We start from the raw sequence: 12,500 nt of genomic DNA on the forward strand, positions 1-12,500 counted from the left end.
CGCTTTTAAAAGTACGATTGCTTACTTGTGAATGAATGGAAAAACAGCTTTGGCTCCGGACCAGCATGTGATGGTCTGTGGAGAAAGATACATTCATTAGATACAGGACGGTTTAGTGTCATTATAAAACGCACCGTCACTTGGGAGAGTCTTAGGGTGCGTCCAAATGAAACCCTATTACCTTTCATAGTGCACTGCTTCTGACCAGAACTCTATGGGCCCTGGTCAAATGGCCAAAAGTAGTGCACTATGTAGGGAATACGGTTTAGTTAGTGCACTGCTTCTGACCAGAACTCTATTGGCCCTGGTCAAATGGCCAAAAGTAGTGCACTATGTAGGGAATAGGGTTTAGTTAGTGCACTGCTTCTGACCAGAACTCTATGTGCCCTGGTCAAATGGCCAAAAGTAGTGCACTATGTAGGGAATAGGGTTTAGTTAGTGCACTGCTTCTGACCAGAACTCTATTGGCCCTGGTCAAATGGCCAAAAGTAGTGCACTATGTAGGGAATAGGGTTTAGTTTGGGAGGGACCCCTAGAGTACCAACATACCAGCCACAAGATAAATAGGGGGTTAGGGTCTGAGGAACCCTCAGCCTGGTTAGGGACTGAGGAACCCTCAGCCTGTTTAGGGACTGAGGAACCCTCAGCCTGGTTAGGGACTGAGGAACCCTCAGCCTGGTTAGGGACTGCGGAACCCTCAGCCTGGTTAGGGTCTGAGGAACCCTCAGCCTGGTTAGGGACTGAGGAAACCTCAGCCTGGTTAGGGACTGAGGAACCCTCAGCCTGGTTAGGGACTGAGGAACCCTCAGCCTGGTTAGGCCCTCAGCCTGGTTAGGGACTGAGGAACCCTCAGCCTGGTTAGGGACTGAGGAAACCTCAGCCTGGTTAGGGACTGAGGAACCCTCAGCCTGGTTAGGGACTGAGGAACCCTCAGCCTGGTTAGGGACTGAGGAACCCTCAGCCTGGTTAGGCCCTCAGCCTGGTTAGGGACTGAGGAACCCTCAGCCTGGTTAGGGACTGAGGAACCCTCAGCCTGGTTAGGGACTGAGGAATCGTCAGCCTGGTTAGGCCCTCAGCCTGGTTAGGGACTGAGGAACCCTCAGCCTGGTTAGGCCCTCAGCCTGGTTAGGGACTGAGGAACCCTCAGCCTGGTTAGGCCCTCAGCCTGGTTAGGGACTGAGGAACCCTCAGCCTGGTTACCAGTAGTAGGTTTCATTAAATGAACTGACTGGATGGATGGATGCATGTTATCTAGTTTTACATATAAAATATATAAATAATATAAATATATATACCCGTATTTATATGTATTTGCATTGTAAATGTGTCTGTAAGTCTGTCTCTGTTATCCTGTGTTAAAATGCAGTATTGATTGGTGATGAACAGCTGGTCATTTGGGCTCCCGAGTGGCCCAGCGGTCTAAGGCACTACATCTCAGTGCTAGAGGCGTCACTACAGACTCTGGTTAGATTCCAGGCTGTATCACAACCGGCCGTGATTGGGAGTTTCCTTAGGGTGGCGCGCAATTGGCCCAGCGTCGTCCGGGTTTGGCCGGTGTATAGTCCGTTATTGTCATTAAGAATTTGTTCTTAACTGACTTGCCTAGTTAAATAAATATGACTTTTTTTTAAAAAGTAAATAAGGCCAGAGAGAATACCTGGTGTCTGCTGGTGAACATAAGGGTTGGAGTCATCAGCTTTATTCTTGTTCCTCATTGATCGATGTTGAATATGGTTTCTGTGTGTTTATGTTAACCAGCAGGAGTCACCCCGTGTTGTATGGAGACTGTGTCTGTAACTCAACAAGCAGTGTGACAGTTATTCATTATTGATTAGTGTTGAACAGCTGTTCATGAAGACCAGAGAGAATAGCTCAACATCCTTGTTTCATTTCATTATTCTATCACTCGTCTCCTAATATGGCTCTAGTTGATCGAGTTGGAGGTCCGTGTGTGTTAGTCCCTAGCTGGGTGATTCTCATGAAACCAGTTTTAAAATGTCTGTGGCAAATTGAGTAACAAATCCCATGATGCATCTGAAAGAAAAACGTTGCCATTTTATAAATACATTTGGAATTTTTCGCCAGAATTTTGTAACATTGTCACCGTAAATTCTCATTAACGAAATGCGTCCCGGTTAAATTCTCGAGTTAGTTTATTTTATATGTAGTAGTCCATAGATAAGAACAAGTTATGTTGATTTATTTGCTAATATGCCTTCAGAATGAGGTTCTTATTCTCCAACATCCCCTTTACCCCACTTGGCCTTCTCATTACTGAAACGGCAAATTGGAAAATGTCTGATCTGATTTTATAATAATTGTATAATTGAATTTGAAATATTAGTATTTTTAGATTTCATTAGGGCAGCAATGTTAACATTTGTTTTGTTCATAACTTTTTGGACTTCGAAAAACTGTTACGGTAATGGGAATGTTTTTGAAAATATTGTTAAAAAGCATCATATCTGACCAGGAAACATAATAATAATTATGAAATAGATAAGTACAGATCTTAATGTCAGTGACTCAAGACGACATTTCGTGATAAATGACACTTAACAATAGTTTTAGTGCGAAAGTTGTTATTTTTCATGATTGATTGCTGTTGAAAAGTCCGTATGGGAATGTTCCCGTAGCTCAACATGCAGGTCGTAGTGTAGTGTACTCTGCCTGAAAGTTATTCGTCATTGATTGGTGTTGAACCGCTGGTCATTTAAAGATGGAATCTGCAGTGGAGGGAAAACAGCGCGTGAGCATGGACGTGAGCACCGTTCTAGCGGCGCAGTAAAACAACATGGCCGTGCATATTATGTCAGAGGGGGGAATAAAAACGGTGTTTGTTGTTTTAAGTTCTTTGTTTTGTTGTTGTAATATCCCCAAATGGACGTGGCAGTTTCACCACCAAGGATTCCAGTTTGAAGGCGAGAGATACCTGTTGTTAAGCCTGTGTTATGTGCCCGTATAGCTGAATATGCAGGTTTCAGTGTAAAGCTGTGTGAAAGTTTATCATCATTGACTGGTGTTCAAAAAGCTGTTCATGAAGACCAGAGATAATACCTCAACACGCAGGTTTCATTCTTACTCATTACTCCAGGAGCTAACATACAGCTAGGGGCAGCTACAGGGGCTAACATACAGCTAGGGGCTAACATACAGCTAGGGGCTAACATACAGCTAACATACAGCTAGGGGCTAACATACAGACAAGGGCTAACATACAGCTAGGGGCTAACATACAGACAAGACAAGGGCTAACATAACATACAGCTAGGGGCTAACATACAGCTAGGGGCTAACATACAGCTAGGGGCTAACATACAGACAAGGGCTAACATACAGCTAGGGGCTAACATACAGCTAGGGGCTAACATACAGACAAGGGCTAACATACAGCTAGGGGCTAACATACAGCTAGGAGCTAACATACAGACAAGGGCTAACATACAGCTAGGGGCTAACATACAGCTAGGGGCTAACATACAGACAAGGGCTAACATACAGCTAGGGGCTAACATACAGCTAGGAGCTAACATACAGCTAGGGGCTAACATACAGACAAGGGCTAACATACAGCTAGGGGCTAACATACAGCTAGGGGCTAACATACAGACAGGGGCTAACATACAGCTAGGGGCTAACATACAGCTAGGGGCTAACATACAGCTAGGGGCTAACATACAGACAAGGGCTAACATACAGCTAAGGGCTAACATACAGACAAGGGCTAACATACAGCTAGGGATGGTCCTTCAGTAGCTCAGTTGGTAGAGCATGGCGCTTGTAACGCCAGGGTAGTGGGTTCGATCCCCGGGACCACCCATACGTAGAATGTATGCACACATGACTGTAAGTCGCTTTGGATAAAAGCGTCTGCTAAATGGCATATATATATATATACAGACAAGGGCTAACATACAGACAAGGGCTAACATACAGCTAGGGGTTAACATACAGACAGGGGCTAACATACAGCTAGGGGCTAACATACAGCTAGGGGCTAACATACAGCTAGGGGCTAACATACAGACAGGGGCTATCATACAGACAGGGGCTAACATACAGCTAGGAGCTAACATATATGTCTATTAGTTAGCCCTGGGCTAAACATACATTGTAATATGGCTCTGGTAGTTGACCCAAATAGAGGACTGTGTGTTTATTAGTTAGCCCTGAGCTGAACATACTGGACTCTGAGATGTTTTCATTCTTCTGCTGTTGAACAGGTCAGTGTTAGCCTGAGTTATAGTCGAACCGGTCGGTAAGGATTGATTGAAGCTCGATTTGAAATTCAAATCTCCCTACCATCGTATCTCAGCCAACATTTTAGCATTTAGCAGGGTTACGTGCCCTGTTCAAGGGAACATCGACATATTTTTTTACCTTGTCAGCTCGGGGATTCGAAGCAGCGACTTGTCGGTTACTGGCCCAATGCTCTTAGTCGCTAGCCTCCCTGCCGACCGGCTAGGATACTTCTCGACTCTCAGTCATGATCCGTATGGCCATAACCGAGAACCACAACCCAGATTTTTAACAGGGTTGTTAGTATTTTGAAAAAATATAATGTCTTGCTCTGACCTAGTCCTGACCTAGCCCCAACCTAGCCCTGATCTAGCCCCAACCTAGCCCAGACCTAGCCCAGATCTTGCCCCGACCTAACCCCGACCTAGCCCAGACCTAGCCCCGACCTAGCCCCTGACCTAGCCCCGACATAGCCCAGACATAGCCCTGACCTAGTCCTGACCTAGCTCCGACCTAGCCCCGACCTAGCCCCGGCCTAGCTCAGGACCTAGCCCAGACCTATCCCAGGCCTAGCCCCGGCCTAGCCCCGACCTAGCCCAGGACCTAGCCCAGGACTATCCCCGACCTAGCCCCAACCTAGCCCAGGACATAGCCCACACCTAGCCCCGACCTAGCCCAGACCTAGCCCCGACCTAGCCCAGACCTAGCCCTGACATAGCCCTGACCTAGCCCCGACATAGCCCCAACCTAGCCCTGACAAAGCCCTGACCTAGCCCAGACTTAGCCCCGACCTAGCCCTGACATAGCCATGACATAGCCCTGACCTAGCCCCGACATAGCCCCGACCTAGCCCTGACCTAGCCCAGAACTAGCCCCGACCTAGCCATGACCTAGCCCTGACCTAGCCCTGACCTAGCCCCGACCTAGCCCTGACCTAGCCCAGAACTAGCCCTGACCTAGCCCCGACCTAGCCCTGACCTAGCCCTGACCTAGCCCAGACCTAGCCCCGACCTAGCCCTGACCTAGCCCTGACATAGCCCTGACCTAGCCCCGACATAGCCCTGACCTAGCCCTGACCTAGCCCAGAACTAGCCCCGACCTAGCCCTGACCTAGCCCTGACCTAGCCCTGACCTAGCCCCGACCTAGCCCTGACCTAGCCCTGACCTAGCCCTGACCTAGCCCCGACCTAGCCCTGACCTAGCCCAGAACTAGCCCCGACCTAGCCCCGACCTAGCCCCCACCTAGCTCAGGACCTAGCCCAGACCTAGCCCTAGCCCTGACCTAGCCCAGGACCTAGCCCAGGACTAGCCCCGACCTAGCCCCGACCTAGCCCAGGACCTAGCCCCGACCTAGCCCTGACCTAGCCCAGAACTAGCCCCAGTTAGTAGAGGAGATGTATTAATCCCATCAGTCCCAGCTAGTAGAGAAGATGTATTAATCCCATCAGTCCCAGTTAGTAGAGGAGATGTATTAATCCCTCAGTCCCAGATGTATTAATCCCATCAGTCCCAGCGACCTAGCCCTGATTAATCCCATCAGTCCCAGCTAGTAGAGGAGATGTATTAACCTAGCCCTGACCTAGCCCCGACCTAGCCATGACCTCAGCCCCGATCCCTAGTCCCCGAGACCTAGCTCAGGACCTAGAGCCCTGACCTCAGTCCCCGACCTCAGCCCTGACCTAGCCCAGAACTAGCCCGACCTAGCCCCGACCTAGCCCTGACCTAGCCCCGACCTAGCCATGACCTAGCCCCAACCTAGCTCAGGACCTAGCCCAGACCTAGCCCATTAATATTCATATGGGTATTAATCCCATCAGTCCACTGAGGACAGTCTCAGCCCAGCTCTCCTCACAACCAGGGCGGAGAGTATTAATATTAATTAATATTAATATGGGTATTAATCCCATCAATCCCAGCTAGTAGAGGAGATGTATTAATCCCATCAGTCCCAGCTAGTAGAGGAGATGTATTAATCCCATCAGTCCCAGCTAGTAGAGGAGATGTATTAATCCCATCAGTCCCAGCTAGTAGAGGAGATGTATTAGTCCCATCAGTCCCAGCTAGTAGAGAACCTATTAATCCCATCAATCCCAGTTAGTAGAGGACATGTATTAATCCCATCAGTCCCAGCTAGTAGAGGAGATGTATTAATCCCATCAGTCCCAGTTAGTAGAGGAGATGTATTAATCCCATCAGTCCCAGCTAGTAGAGGAGATGTATTAATCCCATCAGTCCCAGCTAGTAGAGGAGATGTATTAATCCCATCAGTCCCAGCTAGTAGAGGAGATGTATTAATCCCATCAATCCCAGCTAGTAGAGGAGATGTATTAATCCCATCAGTCCCAGCTAGTAGAGGAGATGTATTAATCCCATCAATCCCAGCTAGTAGAGGAGATGTATTAATTCCATCAGTCCCAGCTAGTAGAGGAGATGTATTAATCCCATCAGTCCCAGCTAGTAGAGGAGATGTATTAATCCCATCAGTCCCAGCTAGTAGAGGAGATGTATTAATCCCATCAGTCCCAGCTAGTAGAGGAGATGTATTAATCCCATCAGTCCCAGCTAGTAGAGAACCTATTAATCCCATCAGTCCCAGCTAGTAGAGGAGATGTATTAATCCCATCAGTCCCAGTTAGTAGAGGAGATGTATTAATCCCATCAGTCCCAGCTAGTAGAGGAGATGTATTAATCCCATCAGTCCCAGCTAGTAGAGGAGATGTATTAATCCCATCAATCCCAGCTAGTAGAGGAGATGTATTAATCCCATCAGTCCCAGCTAGTAGAGGAGATGTATTAATCCCATCAATCCCAGCTAGTAGAGGAGATGTATTAATCCCATCAGTCCCAGCTAGTAGAGGAGATGTATTAATCCCATCAGTCCCTGTTAGTAGAGGACATGTATTAATCCCATCAGTCCCAGCTAGTAGAGGAGATGTATTAATCCCATCAGTCCCAGCTAGTAGAGGAGATGTATTAATCCCATCAATCCCAGCTAGTAGAGGAGATGTATTAATCCCATCAGTCCCAGCTAGTAGAGGAGATGTATTAATCCCATCAGTCCCAGCTAGTAGAGGAGATGTATTAATCCCATCAGTCCCAGCTAGTAGAGGAGATGTATTAATCCCATCAGTCCCAGCTAGTAGAGGAGATGTATTAATCCCATCAGTCCCAGCTAGTAGAGGAGATGTATTAATCCCATCAGTCCCAGCTAGTAGAGGAGATGTATTAATCCCATCAATCCCAGCTAGTAGAGAACCTATTAATCCCATCAGTCCCAGCTAGTAGAGAACCTATTAATCCCATCAGTCCCAGCTAGTAGAGGAGATGTATTAATCCCATCAGTCCCAGCTAGTAGAGAACCTATTAATCCCATCAGTCCCAGCTAGTAGAGGAGATGTATTAATCCCATCAGTCCCAGCTAGTAGAGGAGATGTATTAATCCCATCAGTCCCAGCTAGTAGAGGAGATGTATTAATCCCATCAGTCCCAGCTAGTAGAGGAGATGTATTAATCCCATCAGTCCCAGCTAGTAGAGGAGATGTATTAATCCCATCAGTCCCAGCTAGTAGAGGAGATGTATTAATCCCATCAATCCCAGCTAGTAGAGGAGATGTATTAATCCCATCAGTCCCAGCTAGTAGAGGAGATGTATTAATCCCATCAGTCCCAGCTAGTAGAGGAGATGTATTAATCCCATCAATCCCAGCTAGTAGAGGAGATGTATTAATCCCATCAGTCCCAGCTAGTAGAGAACCTATTAATCCCATCAGTCCCAGCTAGTAGAGGAGATGTATTAATCCCATCAGTCCCAGCTAGTAGAGAACCTATTAATCCCATCAGTCCCAGCTAGTAGAGGAGATGTATTAATCCCATCAGTCCCAGCTAGTAGAGGAGATGTATTAATCCCATCAGTCCCAGCTAGTAGAGGAGATGTATTAATCCCATCAATCCCAGCTAGTAGAGGAGATGTATTAATCCCATCAGTCCCAGCTAGTAGAGGAGATGTATTAATCCCATCAGTCCCAGCTAGTAGAGGAGATGTATTAATCCCATCAGTCCCAGCTAGTAGAGGAGATGTATTAATCCCATCAGTCCCAGCTAGTAGAGGAGATGTATTAATCCCATCAGTCCCAGCTAGTAGAGGAGATGTATTAATCCCATCAGTCCCAGCTAGTAGAGGAGATGTATTAATCCCATCAGTCCCAGCTAGTAGAGGAGATGTATTAATCCCATCAGTCCCAGCTAGTAGAGGAGATGTATTAATCCCATCAGTCCCAGCTAGTAGAGAACCTATTAATCCCATCAGTCCCAGCTAGTAGAGGACATGTATTAATCCCATCAGTCCCAGCTAGTAGAGGAGATGTATTAATCCCATCAGTCCCAGCTAGTAGAGAACCTATTAATCCCATCAGTCCCAGCTAGTAGAGGACATATAGAGCCTTTTAGCAGGGTGTTTTTTGTACGCATATTTCTGCTTGATCTGATCATCCTAGAAACCAGACCTCAGCTGTGGGTGTTATTCTAGGCCTCTATCTCCCCTCTGTTCATTCTCTTTCTCTCTCTCTCTCTCTCTCTCTCTCTCTCTCTCTCTCTCTCTCTCTCTCTCTCTCTCTCTCTCTCTCTCTCTCTCTCTCTCTCTCTCTCTCTCTCTCTCTCTCTCCCCCTCCATCTCTCTGTCTCTCTGTCTCTCTGTCTCTCTCTCTGTCTGTCTGTCTCTCTCTCTGTCTCGTCTCTCTCTCTCTCTCTCTGTCTGTCTGTCTGTCTCTCTCTCTGTCTGTCTGTCTGTCTGTCTGTCTGTCTGTCTGTCTGTCTGTCTGTCTGTCTGTCTGTCTGTCTGTCTGTCTGTCTGTCTGTCTGTCTGTCTGTCTGTCTGTCTGTCTGTCTGTCTGTCTGTCTGTCTGTCTGTCTGTCTCTTTCGCCCTCTCTCTATCTCTATCTCCTCTATCTCTTTTTCTTTCCCTCTCCCTCTATCTCCTCTATCTCTATCTCTTTCTCTTTCCCTCTCCCTCTCTCTATAACTCTCTCTCTGAGCTGTAGGTGTTATTGTAGCCCTGCACCCCAGAGGTGCTCCAGAGGTTAGGGTTGTTTTAGCCAACAATAGTTCTCAATGCTCACCCCTATAGTCCCCAATTCTCACCACTATAGTCCCCTATTCTCACCACTATAGTCCCCTATTCTCACCACTATAGTCCCCTATTCTCACCACCACCCCTATTCTCTCCACTATAGTTCCCTATTCTCACCACTATAGTCCCCTATTCTCACCACTATAGTCCCCTATTCTCACCACCACCCCTATTCTCTCCACTATAGTTCCCTATTCTCACCACTATAGTCCCCTATTCTCACCACTATAGTCCCCTATTCCCCCCACTATAGTCCCCTATTCTCTCCACTATAGTTCCCTATTCTCACCACTATAGTTCCCTATTCTCACCACCACCCCTATTCTCTCCACTATAGTCCCCTATTCTCACCACTATAGTCCCCTATTCTCACCACTATAGTCTCCTATTCTCACCACTATAGTCCCCTATTCTCTCCACTATAGTCCCCTATTCTCTCCACTATAGTTCCCTATTCTCACCACTATAGTTCCCTATTCTCTCCACTATAGTCCCCTATTCTCACCACTATAGTCCCCTATTCTCTCCACTATAGTTCCCTATTCTCTCCACTATAGTCCCCTATTCTCACCCCTATAGTTCCCTATTCTCAACACCACCCTTATCCTCTCCACTATAGTTCCCTATTCTCCCCACCACCCTTATTTTCTCCACTATAGTCCCCTATTCTCTCCACTATAGTCCCCTATTCTCACCACCACCCCTATTCTCTCCACTATAGTCCCCTATTCTCACCACCACCCCTATTCTCTCCACTATAGTCCCCTATTCTCACCACCACCCCTATTCTCACCCCTATAGTTCCCTATTCTCACCACTATATTCCCCTATTCTCACCCCTATAGTCCCCTATTCTCACCACCACCCCTATTCTCACCACCACCCCTATTCTCTCCGCTATAGTCCCCTATTCTCACCCCTATAGTCCCCTATTCTCACCACTATATTCCCCTATTCTCACCACCACCCCTATTCTCACCACTATAGTCTCCTATTCTCTCCGCTATAGTCCCCTATTCTCACCCCTATAGTCCCCTATTCTCACCACCACCCCTATTCTCACCACCACCCCTATTCTCTCCACTATAGTCCCCTATTCTCTCCACTATAGTCCCCTATTCTCTCCACTATAGTTCCCTATTCTCACCACTATAGTCCCCTATTCTCTCCACTATTGTCCCCTATTCTCACCACCACCCCTATTCTCTCCACTATAGTTCCCTATTCTCACCACTATAGTCCCCTATTCTCTCCACTATTGTCCCCTATTCTCACCACTATAGTCCCCTATTCTCACCACCACCCCTATTCTCTCCACTATAGTTCCCTATTCTCACCACTATAGTCCCCTATTCTCACCCCTATAGTCCCCTATTCTCACCACTATAGTCCCCTATTCTCTCCACTATAGTCCCCTATTCTCACCACTATAGTCCCCTATTCTCACCACTATAGTCCCCTATTCTCTCCACTATAGTCCCCTATTCTCACCACTATAGTCCCCTATTCTCACCACCACCCCTATTCTCTCCACTATAGTCCCCTATTCTCACCACTATAGTCCCCTATTCTCACCACTATAGTCCCCTATTCTCACCACTATAGTCCCCTATTCTCTCCACTATAGTCCCCTATTCTCACCACTATAGTCCCCTATTCTCACCACCACCCCTATTCTCTCCACTATAGTCCCCTATTCTCACCACTATAGTCCCCTATTCTCTCCACTATAGTCCCCTATTCTCTCCACTATAGTTCCCTATTCTCTCCACTATAGTCCCCTATTCTCACCACTTTAGTCCCCGATTCTCTCCACTATAGTCCCCTATTCTCTCCACTATATTCCCCTATTCTCACCACCACCCCTATTCTCACCACTATAGTCCCCTATTCTCACCACTATAGTCCCCTATTCTCACCACTATAGTCCCCTATTCTCTCCACTATAGTCCCCTATTCTCACCACTATAGTCCCCTATTCTCACCACCACCCCTATTCTCTCCACTATAGTCCCCTATTCTCACCACTATAGTTCCCTATTCTCTCCACTATAGTCCCCTATTCTCACCACTATAGTCCCCTATTCTCTCCACTATAGTTCCCTATTCTCACCACTATAGTCCCCTATTCTCACCCCTATAGTTCCCTATTCTCTCCACTATAGTCCCCTATTCTCACCACTATAGTCCCCTATTCTCTCCACTATAGTTCCCTATTCTCACCACTATAGTCCCCTATTCTCACCCCTATAGTTCCCTATTCTCACCCCTATAGTTCCCTATTCTCACCACTATAGTCCCCTATTCTCTCCACTATAGTCTCCTATTCTCACCACTATAGTCCCCTATTCTCTCCACTATAGTTCCCTATTCTCTCCACTATAGTCTCCTATTCCCCCCACTATAGTCCCCTATTCTCACCACCACCCCTATTCTCTCCACTATAGTCTCCTATTCTCACCACTATAGTCCCCTATTCTCTCCACTATAGTTCCCTATTCTCACCACCACCCATATTCTCTCCACTATAGTCCCCTATTCTCTCCACTATAGTCCCCTATTCTCTCCACTATAGTCCCCTATTCTCACCACCACCCCTATTCTCTCCACTATAGTTCCCTATTCTCACCACTATAGTTCCCTATTCTCACCACTATAGTCCCCTATTCTCACCACCACACCTATTCTCTCCACTATAGTCCCCTATTCTCTCCACTATAGTCCCCTATTCTCTCCACTATAGTCCCCTATTCTCTCCACTATAGTCCCCTATTCTCTCCACTATAGTCCCCTATTCTCACCACCACCCCTATTCTCTCCACTATAGTTCCCTATTCTCACCACTATAGTTCCCTATTCTCACCACTATAGTCCCCTATTCTCACCACTATAGTCCCCTATTCTCACCACCACCCCTATTCTCTCCACTATAGTTCCCTATTCTCACCACTATAGTCCCCTATTCTCACCACTATAGTCCCCTATTCTCACCACCACCCCTATTCTCTCCACTATAGTCCCCTATTCTCACCACTATAGTCCCCTATTCTCACCACCACCCCTATTCTCTCCACTATAGTTCCCTATTCTCACCACTATAGTCTCCTATTCTCTCCACTATAGTCTCCTATTCTC

The 12,500-nt window shown here is 47.0% G+C and overlaps 1 protein-coding gene across 1 annotated transcript in view; it reads left to right on the forward strand.

Annotated features, from left to right (window-relative positions):
* Positions 1 to 12,500, forward strand: part of LOC123993773 (vascular endothelial growth factor receptor 3-like) — a 258,276-nt gene that overhangs the window by 766 nt on the left and 245,010 nt on the right.

This window comes from Oncorhynchus gorbuscha, linkage group LG13 (assembly GCF_021184085.1).
Source record: "Oncorhynchus gorbuscha isolate QuinsamMale2020 ecotype Even-year linkage group LG13, OgorEven_v1.0, whole genome shotgun sequence".
Classification (NCBI taxonomy): domain Eukaryota; kingdom Metazoa; phylum Chordata; class Actinopteri; order Salmoniformes; family Salmonidae; genus Oncorhynchus; species Oncorhynchus gorbuscha.